Genomic DNA, 17,028 nt, shown 5'->3' with positions numbered 1-17,028 from the left:
CTGTGCATGTATGCTTTATTTCGGTTTTTACCATATGCATTATTTCGGTTTTCATCCGAAACTGTGCATGTATGCTTTATTTCGGTTTTTACCATATGCATTATTTCGGTTTTCATCCGAAACTGTGCATGTATGCTTTATTTCGGTTTTTACCATATGCATTATTTCGGTTTTCATCCGAAACTGTGCATGTATGCTTTATTTCGGTTTTTACCATATGCATTATTTCGGTTTTCATCCGAAACTGTGCATGTATGCTTTATTTCGGTTTTTACCATATGCATTATTTCGGTTTTCATCCGAAACTGTGCATGTATGCTTTATTTCGGTTTTTACCATATGCATTATTTCGGTTTTCATCCGAAACTGTGCATGTATGCTTTATTTCGGTTTTTACCATATGCATTATTTCGGTTTTCATCCGAAACTGTGCATGTATGCTTTATTTCGGTTTTTACCATATGCATTATTTCGGTTTTCATCCGAAACTGTGCATGTATGCTTTATTTCGGTTTTTACCATATGCATTATTTCGGTTTTCATCCGAAACTGTGCATGTATGCTTTATTTCGGTTTTTACCATATGCATTATTTCGGTTTTCATCCGAAACTGTGCATGTATGCTTTATTTCGGTTTTTACCATATGCATTATTTCGGTTTTCATCCGAAACTGTGCATGTATGCTTTATTTCGGTTTTTACCATATGCATTATTTCGGTTTTCATCCGAAACTGTGCATGTATGCTTTATTTCGGTTTTTACCATATGCATTATTTCGGTTTTCATCCGAAACTGTGCATGTATGCTTTATTTCGGTTTTTACCATATGCATTATTTCGGTTTTCATCCGAAACTGTGCATGTATGCTTTATTTCGGTTTTTACCATATGCATTATTTCGGTTTTCAACCGAAACTGTGCATATATGCATTATTTCGGGTTTTTCATATGCATTATTTCGTATGCACAGTTTCCATATGCACAATTTCAGGGTGCCGGCACTGATAGCGAAACTGGGCATAATTTTCGACATTTATGCAGTTTTTTTCATATTCAATTGAAAAGTAATAAATTTAAATATTTATTAGTTTGTCTTAGTAAGCGATTGTAAAGTTTTATGAATTTGTTGAGAAAAGTGGCGTAAAATTGAAATACGAGGATCGCTAAGCAAGTCTGTAGAATTCGCAACACTGATGTCATTTGAGTCGATCTTATCTTAGCATTGTAAAATTTTTAATTTTTTTTAGCATTACTGTGCTCTGGCTTAAAGAGTAGGCCTTTCAAATTCTTAAAAGGTGGATTCGAGGACAGAAATGGCAGGCTTCCCGGCAGTCCACGCGAAATGTGGAGTCGATGAGAGGCGAAGAAACTCGGATTAAGCTATAAGAACCTCAAAGCGATTGCCAGAAACAGAACAAAATGGCGCGCTGTATATATGCTGAGATCAGGGACCGAGAAAGCAAAATGTAATGTCGGGAACATTGCCACAAAATAACCAAACGAGAACAAAGGTATTGAGAGCAGTTTGAATGGGAACAAAATAGAACAAAAGGTTTGGGAACGTTTCCGTAAAGAACAAAATTCGAACAAAACTCGCGGGAAGAACAAAAGCCTGGGGAACGTTTTGGTAGAGAACAAAACGAGACCAAGAGTTTTGAGAACTTAACGTTAAGAATAAAGGGGAAGTCTGAGTCATTTAAACTTCCAGATCGTTTAGCATTAGGATGAACTCTCCATTTATTGAACAATTTTTAATCTTAAAAAAAAAAAAAAAAAAAAAAAAAAAAAAAAAAAAAAAAAAAAAAAAAAAAAANTTTAGTTCTTTTCCAAAAAGTTCCGGAGACTTTTGTTCCAATTTTGTCCTCTTAAGAATTCTGATTAAAAAGCTCAAAATTTTGATGGATTGTAGAATTTTTCTAAATTTTGTATGAAGTTTGAATGTGATTTTATGGTTTACGTTAAAGAATGAACCATATTTAATAAATAACTTTTATCTTGAACAACATGGTAAATATATAAAATAAAAAAAACCTCTCATTCACCGACCTTGAGATGGAAAGAAAACACCAATCTTTCAAAATAAGAAAATAAAAGTGCTTGTTTCTGCATAATAACGAGTTATGTGGCTATAGTGGCGTTAGAGCGAGTTAATCCTAAGTGATACACAACCATTTGTTTTGCAACAGCTTTGCAGGAATAGAGGAAAATCAACGAAAAGCGACAGCTGATCTTTCAGCAAGCAAATGCGAGTACTCAAAACAATACAGTCCTGATTAGCCGCCGATCCCTACGTTTTTCAGATTTGTACCACGGGTCCCGCGAGTCTCGATATTTATTATAAAAAAAAATACACATTGCTTTGGCATTAATTTTAAATAAATGTTTTTCGTATATTCTACTTTCGCCATGCTGAAAGATATGCCATTTTCTAGTTATTCTGTCAAAGTAGATTTTCTTATTTCTTGGAAGTTTCGGAATTCATAGGGAGTGGGCGGAAATAATTTTTTTTTACCCTCCCGTCCACAAAATTTTAATGAACTACCCGATACCGCCTATCACGGCCATTTTAAAATTAGTACCGAAGATTCACGGGTCCTCGATATCCCTCGCCAATCTCTAGTACCGACTTCACTGCGGGAAATATTATGCACCAATTGGTTTGGGTGGCCGCCTCAACCACACATCTTGGAGACCAATTATTCTAGTTTAATTGACCAAATTTGTCTTTTCATGGCTATTCTAAGGACTTTTTTAGTTACCCTTCCTATGTATATTTGTAAGTACTTTATACTGAGTACTTTGAATCGATCCTGAGTACATGTATCAAGGTGATGATCGAAACAGGGTATTTTTGAGTTCTGAGTTCTTTTGTGAGTACTGAGTACTATGGAGTAGTCAGTATCGATACTTTTTAAAATCGGCTACTGTCGATCCTTTTAAGAATCGGGTTCTGAGTAATTTTGGTAACGATACTGCCCAACACTACTTTATACATATGAAACAAAATGCACAACACCGTCATTAAAAATCAATGCGATTTCCTAACGTCTTGAATTTTCACTTTAATAAAAAGTTAAAAATGTTTGGGTGTAATTGTTAAAGTTTGTTGAATTTTTATAATTTTTGTAAGAAGAGTGAAATTTGGATTTACGTGGTGCTGGTTATGTAATGTGGTAGACATTTACAAACATTAAACATTAAATAAACAAATGAAAAATAGCCAAAAATGGTCAAAATGACACTTATCTTACTCAACTGACCACAAAGTTAGGTATGTAGGTATTGTACAGCCATAATGAAAAGAAAATGATACTACAGTTTCACAAGATGTAAGAATATATGTATGGTAGTTTGTATGTACAGACATACAAATGTATACATCAATAATGGAAGTAGCTCGAAAAGGATCAAAATATGTCAATGAGCACGTGTGTGACAAAAATAAACACGAAGGCACTTTATTAACGAACACTTTATTACCACTGACAATATTACGCTGACAAGGCATCAACACCCATCATCTACGATAACAGCATCGGCATGAGCATCAATGTTTTCGCATTATTGCCATTATGGTAGCCCTCAAACACAATGACACCATAGGTACGGTGACCATTCCGTACCGATTTTGGCGGGACAGTACTGATTTTGAGAAAATTGTCCCGCTAAATAGTTTTTGAAAGTCGGGACGTATAAGTGCCCTGATTTTTCATATTTGTACCGATTAAGTAACGATTTTCAGTTTCATCAAAATTTTGAACTTTTTATTAGATTTCTTAGAATCATTCTGAATATGCAGTTTTGTAAATTTTAAGTAGCTTGGACTCACCATTGATATTTAGTAAATTTTGTGGAAGGTGTTGCTCATTTTCTCCATACAAAAAAAATGTTCAACATACTGTGTATGGAAGAAAATGCGCGAAAAAAATTGCCAAAAATCAACGGTAAGTCCATGCTTCTTCCAACTTTTACACCTGGCTTTAAAACTGCATACTAAAAACAATTCTAGAAAGTCTGATTAAAATGTTTCAAATTGTGATGAACATTTATTCAAATTCGTCGAATTTTTAGAAATGTTCTACAAATTTAGAAATTTTGATTTACATGTTTTTTAGTTAGTAAGTAATATGAAAAAAATAAAAAATAATAAACATTTTTCAATTTTTTTCTCTTTGTTTTGTTTTAAATAAAACTGTATGAAGCCTTTTTATTTTAAAAATATAATTTTATCTTCGGATTCGATGCTTTAGAAATGTCCGGATTTTTGGCCACAGATATCTGGTCACCGTAAACATAGGCTACTATGCAACTAACAAAAAATGTGGGCAGTAATAATACTACTACATTCGAGTGCAAACATATCTACGTATGTATGTACATTAGAACATACTATCTTACAAGCAAACAAGAAAAGTTCTCCATACACCTCCGCATAACTAAGACGGTTTCGAAAAATACTTGTCTTTTGGTCGAACCCAGGGGTTGCCTTCTTAGGCCCAGTCTCCACAGGAAAACACTGATGAGGTGATAACCATGTCATAAAATTTATTTCCAATGGATACCGCCTATTTCTAATGGGCTGCAATATATGTATGTCAGCGCTTATTGCTTGACGTCTATTGCAGGCAATTCGATAGTTTGACAGCCATCTTTTCATTTTAAAGAAAGCGTGCTGGTGGCAACATCGATGAAATATTGATATTAAATCAAAACAAGAATCTGTTCCCTATTGGATTATTTATGATTACGTTTTAGAAAAGTATTCAGCAAGTTTTTTTAAAGATTTAAATATTTTTAGATACCGAAATTGAGAGAATTTTGTCTGGTGTCATCATGTGGCAAATGCTTATATGAAGACATCTAAGTGCCCACACACAAAAGCTAGCAATCATATTGCTCGTCAAAATGACAGTTGGTAGGCCATCATTGTTTGCCTGTGGAGTTATGCCGTAATATTTGCAGTGAGTGACACATATATCCGGCAATAAAATTATTTTTTAAAATAGTTCACCTCTCGAGCCTCTATAACCACCAAAATTGCATTGAGTTTGAAAGTAGTTACTCGTAAAATAACATTTTCTTTGCTTCACATTTAATTGGTAATACGAACATACATACATACATTCATACATAGTATGTACGTTTTTTGATGCATTTCTGTTTCATCAAAAAGAAATTGCAACTAATCAAAAGCCAGTTCCACAGTGGAGCAGCAAGGAAACTAAATCCCAAAACGCACATACATATCTACATAGTATGTACATACATATGTAAGCACATAGAAGTATAGCCAGACTAGACAAAAGAGACTAATGGAGAAAATGTTGAAACTAATTAAAACACAAATTCAAGCATAAACAAGTGTAACCAAGCCTAGAACTGCATACATACCTACATATATATGTACATATTGCAGCAGATGAACACTTGTACATATACATACAATAGGGTGATCCTTAAAAATATCAACATCGGGGCATACCTTTATTTTGTTCTACGTAAAAAATAAAGACATACACGAAAATAAATAATTTTTGGGTCGCTACCAGGGTTTGAAAAAAAAACTAATTTTTATTTGGAATCTTAAAAATTTTACATATGTACATTAGGGAGGTCCTTAAATGCAGGGAGCAAATTTTTACATCAGATTTCCTAAGCTAAAATTTATATGTGATATCTTCGAATATGGTAGCATCGATTTTAATTTTAATTTTTTGAGTCTCTATAGCGGAATCTGTACTTTGCCCCCTGTGTGAAACGCCTTAACCGTCTCTAATCGGGAGCAAAATTTATATGTGATATCTGTGGCAGGGGTATTACCGATTGAGGGGGCGAGACTGAAAAAAATCCTTCACTTGATTTTAAGGACCACCCTAATGTACATACATAAGTGTTATTGAAACTCATTCATATACATTTATAAACTCGCTGAATTATAGCTTGGCAATGTAAAAAAAAATTTTTAATTTTTGCGATTTAAAAAATTAAATTTGTTCCTCTAATTTTTTTTATTGGGAAACTTGCGTTGATGCCTTTATTTTGTACATAGAAAAAAATAAATGGCTGTACAATGATGTTCATATGTTAAGGTCCACCGTAATATACATATACATACACATATAGTAAATATGCTGTATTCGAGCTAAGAAAACTAAACTAGTGCCAAGATCAACAACTTCGAACCAGTTGCAGAACTCTATGCCGTCTACCAGTTTTTTACACCACTGTCGGCATATTATATACATACATACATGTGGGTATATTCGGTATATTACAATGTTTTTATTTTAGAATTCTGAGACTGAGACCAGGTCGTTACCCAGTTGCCATAAGTTTCTTGCCACTCACTGTTGCTAATTGTGTTTTCATTAGCAGTGTACAAATTTGCTGAATACACAAGTCAACAAAAAAGAAATATATCTTTGTCAACATATTATTTAATACATATTTTCTGGCTTATATAAAAACGCAGCCAAAAACACCTTTCATCATTAATAAATAATTCATAAAATCATTTTTAATTGTTTGGTTGTTATTGTTTTAAAAATAATATTTTTCAATTTCATTTGTTGTTTTGGAACTTATTAAATTTTTTTCCTTTCTAAATAATTTTTTAGTTAAACTTTCTTTTAGTTTTATTGTGTAGGACAGAAAAATATATATTTTTTTAATTTTATTTACTCTTTAGAAACTTATTTTTTCTCTATCTAAATTTAATTTTTTATTCTTTTGTTAATTTTATTTTATTTTAACTTTTTAGATTTCATTGTTTTAAAAAGAAAAACATATTTTTTATTTCATTAAATTTTTAGTATCTCATAAAATTTTTTGAATGGTTTTTTTCATTTTTTGTAAATAATTTTTTTTAATCTAATTTAATTCCTTCTTTTTTGATTATTATTGCTTCTTTTTCTAATTTTATTTTCTTTTATTTATTAATTTATATTGTTTTAAAATGAAAAATACATACATATATTTATTTAATTTAATTTAAAAAAAACGTGTTGCTAAGAAGTGAAAAGCATAAAGCTAAGACCTTCTCGGTAGCAGATCTTTCAGTTAGTCTTTCGAAAGACAGAAAAGAGCTTTCAAGATAGTTGTCAGAATTGACACAATTGTGGTTTGTGTTTCGAAAAACTGTGGGGAGTTGAAAGACAGTTAGTTGCTCGAATTGCCCTGTTAATATCCGACTTTAAATGGCGAAGATGTGGCGAAAAATGTACTTATGAAGTTGACCTCTATGTTCGACGAAAAGTTTTTCTAGAAACTGATTTGTAAATATTCTTTAGGGGTGCTCTACTTTCAGTTTCCATCTAATGTACGCCAATTCATAAAATAAAAAATCTCTATAAAATTCGAAATTTCGTTTTGTTAACTACAAAAGCAAGCTTTATTAGTTAAAACTATTGCTTTTTTAAATCGATAGGGATACGAATTCAACCGATACAAAACTCAGAATCAAAATTCGTGTTGACATGTGTTATTTTTGCTATTTTCTCAACTACATATGTAAACACATTTACAGCTATACATTATAACTTGTATGCCAGTAGTTTATGCTTGTGCGATTTTGTGGTATGTATGTATGTATGTTTTTACTAGAATATCACTAATTTTAAAATTATGAAAAGTGAAATTTATGGTCTTCATGCCGCAAAACAGCTGCAAAGAGTGCATACTAACACATACGGAGACATACATACATAAATCCGACAATGGACAGATGAACTAACGTATGCTTGGTTGCTAGAAAAGACATAAGAAACTGTAAAAATAAATAAATAAATAAATAAGTGACAGTTGTAGCGACATTGAATACTAAAACTTTCGCTTGACAGCCACAATGACCACAACAAAAGTTGCTCTACACATGCCTGTCTGTATTATACATACATATATGTATGTTTGCCTATAAATATTTACATATCTATGTAGCTACGTATGCACTTATATTCATATGCATGTTGGACATTGACTTAATAATTTCTTAGTGACCATATGCACGATCGCGCGCAATCCAACATTCATTTATACTCGTATATGGGCTTTATAGATTTGTCGACAATTTTGTTATTCATATACTTGTTCGCAAGATGCGCAAAGAATGTTGTTGGCTAAGTTAAAATACGCCTGTTGTCTGTTCGCAGCTTAATCCGAAATAAAAAGCTCATACCTTTTCAATAATGGCTATTCAAATTTAAATTTTGGCCGTTATATTGGTAATTTTTCATCATAGTGTGTGTATAGAGTTTGCATATTAATGTGCTATACACATACATACCTACAGCTTGTACTAAAAATACTTTTCGTCCGCTTTAAGTATAAGTAGTCGGGTGAGAGGAGTTTAAGTATACATCTAATTAGTATTTTGCCCTCACCCGCTGAGTGTGTGAAATTTCTGCGTGATACATTCGGTGTAATTTATTTCAATAAAACTCCACATAATTAAATTCAGGCAAAAACATAGGAAATTTGGACACTTTTCTTTTTTTAACCATCTTCAAAATATTTTCAAAATATAATCTCCTTAAACCTCTTTTATCTGATACGCATTTTGTGACTTCTTATTATTTTTAAACAGGTGGCAACCGCCTGCATGTTGTTTTGAAATTAGGCCTTTTCAAAAAGAATTCGAGTGATACCCATTTAGTAATGATTGATTTACATTTTTTTGAAGTGGTGAATATGTAAATGCATCGATCTTCCTTCAGGGCTGAAAAGTTTTACTTCAAAATGATTTCATTCAAACGGCCTGCCGATGACATCTTATCCGGGGCACGGCGCCACTCTCGACGCCCCAGGATACACCATCATCTTCAACCTTTCTTCAACAATGCGCTTCCACAGCAACTTACTTATCCAAGACTACTCCCAAATTTTTTGTGTGCTCTTTCAATTGAACAAAGTAACTTCGTAATGTTGAGACTGAAAGTGTTTGCCACAGTAAAGCATATAGGTGGTTCTCTGTAATAACAACACAACTCGAAACCAAATTGAACAGTGGCTCATGTCTAATCGTTTGAGGCATGCGCCACTGTTCAGTAGTAATGAAACTTCTTAATGTATCGTTCGTTCGATTTTAGAAAAGATTTAAGAGCCTTGCCTGGAGATATGTAATATGTTTATAGGTTTTTGAAGCGGGTGGCCACATGTTAAAAATTTAGATTAAAATAATTCAAGTTTTTTTACCAATTTCAATGAACTAATACTTATGGGTATCAATTGGAATGGTTTTGAAAAAGTTTTATTTTTTAACAACTTGTAGGAGGGTTTCCATCTCCTTAAAAAAAATTAAGTTCAACTTAATTCACCAGTAAATTGAGTATCACAATGCCAACGGACGAAGTTTAAGAAGGTTTAGTTGGAACATACTTTTGAAAAGGGTTGCCACGAGTTTGGAAAGTCGAATTTATTTAAATTCTACAGAAGCTATGAACATCAATTATAAAAATATGAGTTTTACCCCACCTTAACCCACCTCATCTAAAAAGGTTAGAATAATTATAAAGATTAAAATAAAGTTAAATACAAAAATAAACCCGAAGACAAGGACAGAGATAAAGGCAAGATCAGAGACAAATACTGAAGCCAAGGTCAAATTTATATTGACAAGTCTCTACAGTATGAAACTAACAAGAAATGAATCAGAGGGACTACACGTACTCAGATTTATTTAATTTTTTTTTAAATTTTTGAGTTGTGTAGTTATTGCAGAGGACCATCGAGATATGTGGTCACAAAAGCGCAAAATTAAGGAAATAATAATATTTCATGTAGTACGAACTGCAGTTGCTTTTACTTATTGACTTGCTATATGAATGTACATGTGAAAATATTTATTTCTTGCATTTTAACATAATTGCTTTAAGTTAATTGCATTTGTGGCAAATACAAGACATTTCCAACATGGCGTGTCACGTGCAAACAATTTGAGAAACTTGTTAATAACATTGGTTTAGGTTTTTTTCTGGTATTTCTTTGCTATACCAGATTGCCGAAGCTGATAATTACGAACCGCTGCAAATTAAATGACTTTATTCTCTCAATATGTTAGACCACATATCCATAAAAATATACATACATATGTATGTTTATACTTATATAAAGTTAGTCGAAAAAGAAATTTTCAAATATTAAATACAAGTATTATGTACATATATAAATTAGTTACATGAAATACGTGTGTAATAATTATAAATATGAAAGTGGAAGTTACACGTGCTTTAAATGATCAATAAAGTGCAGCAACAGTGATTGCAGGGCGTGCCGGCATGTGTAAAAATTGGCACGAAATCAATGAGACAATAGCGAACAGAAGTCAACACACTACATAAATATACTCGCTTGGAATAAAAAGCTGCTAAAGGCTTTGGAATGACTATGTGTGCTGATATGTGAGTGCAGCGGCATAAAAAAGAAAATAAAAAAGTCTTTACTTTAATTTAAAAAGGTACTTGCCCTTAACGAATTAAGCTTAAATTAATGGTGACATAACCATAACCATATACAACAGCTGTTCCAACCAACCTTATGGCCAACACTGTATTCGATTAGTGGTGCCACAACGCAGCGCCATAGCCATAACCATTGTCATAGAGACCAATTAAATTTTGGTTTTCCGCCATAACCATACCAGCTGAATTCTGAAGTGCGTGTTGCCAGACGTTCAAAAAAAAAAAATATATATGTATTATCTTAACTCGTTTGCCAATGAGATATGTCGTGTCACCTTGCTCTTCTGTGGTGAATTTCAATATAGGAGGTGAATGCATGGCAGTCTGGATGGTAATTCTACTACCTACGTCCTACTCTTATACAGATGTAGATTTCTGGTTCGCTGTGTACCATAGTTTCACAAAGCTGCGGCTCTCGATTTCAGCGAAGTTTAGAGCAAAAACCTATTTCTATGGGGGTACAATCGGTGAGACTATGCATTTGATTCGCACTATCACAGCTGTGTAAAGAAAGATGAATGGAATCATCAGCTACTTCTCTTTAATTTTTTTCAGACCATACGAGCCGGAGATCTACAACAAATATCTGGCAGGACCACAATAGCCCAACTTCGCTCTGGCTACTGCAGCAGGTTAAACTCATACCTCAGCAGATTAGATGCAGATGAGTGTCCGGCATGCCAAGAGACACCCCGCGACTCGAAAGATCTCTGCGTATGCCCAGAAAACCCCACACAAATAACGCCTTTGTCGCTGTGGACAGATCCTATAGAGGCTGCACGCTTCTTGGGACTTCCGTTAGTTGAGCTTGACGACAACGACTGAGATACCAATCGATCTGGGCGGGGTTTTGTAGCCGCTACAACAACAACAAAAACAAATATCTGGATTTTAGAATAGAAATCGGCTGCCGATGGGCTTTGCTTTCCGCACGCCATGCTTTCAGCGCTGTTGACAGAATATAACTTAGCTGTAACCGTTTAGAATATTAGCTCATCACAGAAGATAACTTTGCGAGAACCCAGGTATGCTCTTGCAATTATTGTAATCTTGGCTAAGAGCCCACAACGTGTAATTTTCAGATAACTAGCTACTTCAAAATTCAAAATTCACTTTTTGATTTATATGATAGATTTCATCGAATTACAACTCCCCATATCATATTATAAAAAAATAAAAATTTTAGCCAATTTTCCATTTCAGTTGCGATGTTGTTACGCCTTTTCGCATTTAAGGTGACGATATAAAAAGTAAGATTTTCGAAGAAACATGTAAATACGTAAATAAATAGTGGAAAAAATTCACACTTGAATAACTTTCAGCAGAATTGCTTGTAAATAGTTTTTTGCTACACACATACAATATACAATATTAAGACACACTAAGAAGCTAAACTAATCAATCATGCTCAGTTCCAAAAGTCACGGTAGTTAACAAATTCATGGTGTTTAATTAAAAGCCGCTGCTAAATTAAACAACTTAATATTGTCTTAAAAACCGTAAAAAGAAATGAATGTCTGACCCAACGCCAGAGGCGCTTATTTACAGAAACTGCTTAATCACCTTCAATAAAGAAATTATGAAAAATATAAACAAAAAAGTGCTAATGAAAGTTTTTTTTTTAAATCAACGGGTTACCGTAGTATGGCTATGTACATATGTATGTATGTACCAGTACGAACGCAATTGTGAATTGCTATTCCTTTAGCATTTAATTAGCAAGTCAATCTTAAGGAACTTTGATGAATGGTAAGAGGATGAATTGTGTTTATTTTTAACTATCAACTTTTAAAATGGTTTACTGACACAAATTTAAAGAAGTAATACTCTGCCACTTTGCTTTATAAAATATTTAGTCTAGACAACTTTTTTAAGACCAAAAGGGTTCCAACAGGCAGGACTTTGTACTGCAAAATGTTGCTCTATGATGAAAAATCGTATTAAAAACAATCATGTATGCATTAAAAATCATAAAACAATTACTAAAGTTCGACTTTCCATATAATTAACAGCAGAGTGAAACATTTTCCCTCATCAAAGTTAAAAAAATAAATTTTTTTACCTCTCCAACCTGTTTTTTTCGCATTAAAAATGCATAGAAAATACGGCACTACAGCCAGATGTCTATCCAAAAAAAATCAATTTGTATATTGTAGTACAAAATAGTTTACGTTATAAAATAGTTGACAATTCTAATTTATTTATGGTTTATACAGAGCCCTCAGATCAGAAATGTCCAAATCCAAATCGTAAATGTTACAATCAAAAAAGGTCTAGGTGAAGAGCCTTGAAAGAGTATTTCTTCTTTGAACAAGGAAAAGTCATTCGAGACCAGGGTTTCCACTTTGGTAAATTATTACCAAAACTGGCAGAAAAAATTTGGGTTGGTAGAAAGGCACTTGTTTTTTTTTTTGATTTAAAGTATTTTGATTGAAAAAAATAAAACTTTTCATTCCCGTTTTATTACATACATATACATATACATCTACGCTTAACGTCTAAAAAAACAATCATCGAAATTTTCCATTTCAAAACAAGTAATTTTGATTTTAGCGACAACTGTTTATATGCGCACATAAAGTTTGTCGCTTAAAGCTCCATACAATTTTTAAGCGCAGATACGTATGCGTGTAAAAAAACACGCCTATTATACATTTCTTTCCAAAAGTACAGTCTACTTTAGTGCATAAACTTTCGAATGCTCTAATGCACACTTTTTATGTATGTCCATAAATATATATCGATAAAAGGCGAACATATCGTGCTCCATTCTAAACTCATTTCACTGAAATCCTGACAATCTTTTGATTGTCTAAATATCTTAAATAATTCTTTTAATAAAAAGAAGAAAATGGAGAGGTACATATAGGGTTGCCAGGTGTCCTTTGTTGGAAATAAAGCAAAACTAAGATTTTGGTATTATTTCCCTTTTAAAAGTGAAATAAAGCAAACTTTGCGTTATTGCCGTTTGTGTTATTTCCTATAATAATTCCTATCGTAACTACCATTGCCCTTGAGATAGACAGCATTGTCAAAAGCTGACAAAAACTAAATAAACTAAAAATTACAAAAGCAAGAAAAAAGTAATTTTCTCTAACTAACAAAGGGAAGCTAAGTGACATATACATATGTACAGACATATCTAGACAAAAAAAATTTTTGCTGTTCACCAAATTCGCTATAAGCCCCAAAAAATGTATGTAATTTGTAAAAATTGTCTTTAATGTTTATGTTATATGTGTTGTGGCGGATTAAGTTTTTATGAGGTTTGCCTAATTCAAAGTGTTATTACCATTCACCGAAAGTCTGCAAAAAATTACGTGTTAAAATTTACATGTCAACGTCTTACATGACGTTTGAATGCACATAAATATGCAGGTATGTATGTTTGTATTAAAATCGCTATTAATTCCTTTCACGACATTGTGGTTAAGTAATGTGTAATAACCAAGCCACAGAAACTAAATATTCTGGTTTTTGATTGGCGCTATAATCATTAAGGGAATTTGACCGAGTTTCATTTCGTACGCTGACCATTTTTTCTTCTTGCCAATTTGAAAGACCAAATGAAGTAAAGCCCATGTCCACCTTGTCTTTTTAATGCAGAGGAGGCTTTCCTCTTCCATACCACCATGAACAGCTCGACTGGCAATCCGTCCATCATAAATGTTTGGAAGAATTCGCTGCTATTCCACTATAACTCATTCATCAACCGCTTTCGTCAATAAGTCGATCTTTTGGCGTGCTATGTGGCATGTTAAAAATTTGTCTTCCATCAAAAATCTATTCAATTAGGGCACGAAATAATCGGCAATCATGGATTTTCATTTTAAAGAAGTAAGAACCAAGGAATCCGCGGCCCACTAAGCACACCAATCAGTGACAAAGACGTCAATTTATCACGATAAAATAGCATATAAAACTGAGCACAAGTTGTTAGAGCGTTGTTATCGGAAAACGGTACCTCTCGAAAAGCATACTTTAGTTATTCTCTGATTTTCATTCCAAAAATTTTTAATCGCGATTCGAATAAAGTGGTTGACTGACTGCCGGATTATAGACGGACGACTGTGACTGTGGTAACTACATAAAAAGTCAAAGCTAAAAAATAAGAACAAGTATTTAAATTTATCTATGTCGTTTCAATCAAAAAGTTACGAACTATTTTACTATTTCAATTTTAGTAACTATTTCAATGATATGTTTGAGAACCAGTGGAGTTTAAGTTGAGAACTAGCCTTTTCTCAACTTGAGAAACAGTCTTATTTTAATACAAGGAAAAGTGCGCCCTTTGTTGAGAACGCTATGGTCCTCCACTTGAGGTACTTTTAAGAAACTACGTTGGAGATTTGAGAAATACTTAAGTTCTCCGTAATATAATACGTCACATGGACAGTTGTAAGAACTTCTTCGCGGGCATTACGTTTTGGTTAGGTTATTCGAGAAGCAATGTAAGATATACCTTTTGACGATCACAAAACCCTAATCAGAGCATATTAATATGTATAACACTGGAAGCAGCGTTGCTAACACATAATTGTCGTACCGAAATTATATCATGTGACAGCACTAATAACAGTTGTCGATTAGTAAATTTCTTCTTTGTCTCATAACTATTTGTGTAATTTTTGGCGGTCAAATTCGTACTTTTTGCGTTGTGACGTTTTGTACTGGTACATATTTGAGCAGTGAAATAAGGCCGGCAGAATAACGCCCGCGGACTTTATTTCCTAAAAAAAATTAAATAAAGCCCGCGGGCATTATTTTTCTTTTGAAATGGAAATGAGGTCCACCGACCAAAGGCATAATTAATTTGAATTTTTTCTTATAATAAAGCGAAACAAATGTTTAATTTAATGCAATCATTAAACTAGTTTTGATTTCGTATAAGAATAAAATACGGGGGGGTTTTGGATGAATTCTAAAATGTAAACAAGAACCTTTCCCTTTTTTTTCGGAAATAAAGCCCACCTTCAGTAGGAAATAAAGCCTGCGTAAATTATTTCCTTTCCAAATAGGTAATAACGCCCGCAGTATTTGTTTCCTAAAAAAGGAAATAAAGCCCACGGGCGATATTTCGGAGGACGTTATTTCACTACACCATATATATTTTATTGAGCGAAGGGAATTATGAATAAGTTCTTTAGCAAAACTTTTTTTTTTTAAGTAATGTGAATTGTAAAAACATTGGGAATATTTGAAAAAAAAAAGAAAAATCAACACGTGAACATTTGTTTGAGCCACTGTATATATGTAGTACATATATGCGAACATTTATACCCAATTTCATAATAGTATTTAAGCTGTACCGCAGCCGAAGACAGCAACGCTCTTACTCGCATTTGTTACTTTCAACCGCTGTCCATCATGGGTCATGCCAGGTCAACAATGCACTAAATTGCAGTAACAGCTGTTTCTTTTTCGACAAGCCCATGGTTGTGTGTTTTTCTTAAATTTACATAAAAACGTTTAACAACCGGTTAAGGTCTGTCAGCGCACCACTAAAGAAAAGTGATTGAGTGAAGGGGCGAAGTTGTGGAACAAAATGAAAAGCAATGCTTATGGAGACATTTTCCCATGAAAGTGTTGAACGATAGCACGCTTACATATGTACATATGTATGTACATATATACATATGTATGAATAGGCGGACATTATTGCGATTACATGTGCTTCATGTATACCGTTATACAAATCGATTTGGCAACACTTTTACTGCAAGAGAAAAAGTAAATAGAAAAAAAAAAATGTAAACAAAAAAATAAAATCAAAATAAATAACGACGAAAAGTGTCGGAAAGTAATTTTAAATCACGCAACTCGAAGTGTATTTGATGTTTGTATGTATGTAATTACATAGTATGTATGAGCATGTGTACATGTCTGCAAAAAAATATGTAAGCGAAATTTTACAAAATTTTCTATTTGATGCAGAAATGTTCCCAGAGCATCTTATGCATTTCTGTATCGAAAATAAAATTTTGAAAAAAATGTCTCTTACACCTAACAAAACAAACATGTTAGTATCCACATATGTATGTATGTATGTATGTATGCAAATATTTATAAACATTTCTAGTCTGACAATCAACATCTCATTACGTTGATGCTGTCGATTTTTTTGCTAGTCGCATGCCGTTGTAATAGCGCAAAGTATTGACAAAAAAAAATTCGAAATGACCTTAGACCTGAGTGTCGTGAACTGTCTTCTTTTGGTGCGAAAACATTCACTAACTTTCAACAAGTTTTTACATCTACGCCAGATTTGGCCAATTGTTGATAGCAAAAAAAGTCTGTTATAAATTATTTCAATTTACTTTTCACTACATTACTACTATGTAGTCCTTCTTTTTCTTCTTCTTCAGCAAGTTCAATAGACCGGAAAAACCAAAGAACTCATACCTTTTCACTTTTATCAGCATAGTTAGTTGAACTTCTAAATTGCTACAAATCGCACAGAAATTTTTGTATCTCCCAATTAAGCAAAAACCAATGAAAGAAAAATTAAGAAAAGAAAACAAAACAACGACCGAAATGAGCCCACAAAAAGTGAAATTTCTGTAGGTTTTTATAG

The sequence above is a fragment of the Rhagoletis zephyria genome, unplaced genomic scaffold (assembly GCF_001687245.7).
Source record: "Rhagoletis zephyria isolate East Lansing unplaced genomic scaffold, Rhagoletis_zephyria_1.1 Rzeph_scaffold_00618, whole genome shotgun sequence".
Classification (NCBI taxonomy): domain Eukaryota; kingdom Metazoa; phylum Arthropoda; class Insecta; order Diptera; family Tephritidae; genus Rhagoletis; species Rhagoletis zephyria.
This window is presented reverse-complemented; position numbering follows the sequence as displayed.